We start from the raw sequence: 2352 nt of genomic DNA, 5'->3' as shown, positions 1-2352 counted from the left end.
CAACAGAACTCACCAGACACGATGCTCATCCAAACCCTGCACGACAACACTCGGGCCAGGCGTGATCACCACGTCCCGTGCATGCTAGAGCGTGCACTGGCATGCCACGGTACCCGCCAGTACACCAGCTCGCCAGCACGCTCTCGTCCTCCTCTCCCTCTCTCACTTTTCACGCATGATCACCCCACCCCCAGCTACATCCTAGACACGCTCGCTAGCTCGCGCATGCCCCGTCGCTGTCGCCATGATTGAAGTTCTGGCCGCCAGTACACGCTGCAGTCGTGGAAGCGATACGAGCTACCCCTTCTTCCTTTCCCTGTGCCAGCTAGAAGTTGAGAATCGCCTAGCCGTCGCCTACACGACGCGCCCCCTAGCTTGCCCCTTCGAGCACCGGAGACGCCACACCGTCGACGACCTCCCACAGCAACCACGGCACCATCTGGGCACTATAAAAGGAGCACTCCCTCGACCCAACCATTCACACCAGTCGCCTCCCCTCCTTCTCCTTGATCTCCTCGACCACCTCCGCTCCTCCCACGGCTACCAGTAGGTTTCTCGTCATCAACAACGTCGTCTAGCCTCCGCGCCGCCCCTCGCCGGAGCTCCATCACGCTGCCGACCCCCTACCTCGCTGGCGCAGCAAGGTCATCTCCCCGACGGTGACGACGACTCACAGTCGTCCGATCCGCATCTAATCGCACGGCCGAGGTGAGCCCTTACCATTTCGGTGAATTAAAGTCACAGACGCTGAAGGAGATATGCCCAAGAGGCAATAATAAAAGTGGTTATTATATATCTTTATGTTTATGATAAATGTTTATATATCATGCTATAATTGTATTAACCGAAACATTGATACATGTGTGATATGTAAACAACAAAGAGTCCCTAGTATGCCTCTGAACTAGCTTGTTGATTAATGGATGATTAGTTTCATAATCATGAACATTGGATGTTATTAATAACAAGGTTATATCATTGTATGAATGATGTAATGGACACACCCAATTAAGCGTAGCATAAGATCTCGTAGTTAAGTTATTTGCTATAAGCTTTCGATACATAGTTACCTAGTCCTTATGACCATGAGATCATGTAAATCACTTATGCCGGAAAGGTACTTTGATTACACCAAACGCCACTGCGTAAATGGGTGGTTATAAAGGTGGGATTAAGTATCCGGAAAGTATGAGTTGAGGCATATGGATCAACAGTGGGATTTGTCCATCCCGATGACGGATAGATATACTCTGGGCCCTCTCGGTGGAATGTCGTCTAATGTCTTGCAAGCATATGAATGAGTTCATAAGAGACCATATACCACAGTACGAGTAAAGAGTACTTGTCAGGAGACGAGGTTGAACAAGGTATAGAGTGATACCGAAGATCAAACCTCGGACAAGTAAAATATCGCGTGACAAAGGGAATTGGTATTGTATGTGAATGGTTCATTCGATCACTAAAGTCATCGTTGAATATGTGGGAGCCATTATGGATCTCCAGATCCCGCTATTGGTTATTGGCCGGAGTGAGTACTCAACCATGTCCGCATAGTTCACGAACCGTAGGGTGACACACTTAAGGTTTGATGTTGAAATGGTAGAACTTGAATATGGAATGGAGTTCGAATATTTGTTCGGAGTTCCGAATGAGATCCCGGACATCACGAGGAGTTCCGGAATGGTCCGGAGAATAAGATTCATATATAGGATGTCATTTTATGTGAATTAAAATAATCTGGAAGGTTCTACGGAAGGTTCTAGAAAAGTCCGGAAGAAATAAGGATGGAAGGTGGAGTCCCAGAGGGACTCCACCCGCCTTGGCTGGCCAACCTAAGGGAGGAGGAGTCCCAAGTGGACTCCCCACCATGGTGGCCGGCCACCCCACCAAGGAAAGGGGGGAGTCCCACTCCCCCTAGGTTTGGACACTTGGAAGGTTTTGTTGGGGTCTTATTCGGACTCTTTGACCTAAACCTTGGGGCCTCCACCTATATAAAGAGGGGGAGAGAGGGGCTGGCCGGCCACTCAAGCCACCACCATGGCCGCACCCCTCAAGGGTGCCCTAGCCGGCGCCCCTCTCCCCAAACCCTAGCGGTCTCTCTCCTCCACCACATCCCGCACGCTTAAGCGAAGCTCCGCCGGATTTCTCCACCGCCACCGACACCACGCCGTCGTGATGTCGGATTCAAGAGGAGCTACTACTTCCGCTGCCCGCTGGAACGGGAGGTGGACGTCGTCTTCATCAACAACCGAACGTGTGACCGAGTACGGAGGTGCTGCCCGTTCGTGGCACCGGTGATCAAGATCTTCTACGCGCTTTTGCAAGTGGCAAGTGATCGTCTACCGCAGCAAC

This window comes from Lolium perenne, chromosome 3, assembly GCF_019359855.2.
Source record: "Lolium perenne isolate Kyuss_39 chromosome 3, Kyuss_2.0, whole genome shotgun sequence".
Lineage (NCBI taxonomy): Eukaryota > Viridiplantae > Streptophyta > Magnoliopsida > Poales > Poaceae > Lolium > Lolium perenne.
The sequence above is the reverse complement of the archived record's forward strand: the minus strand, read 5'-3'. Positions refer to the sequence as shown.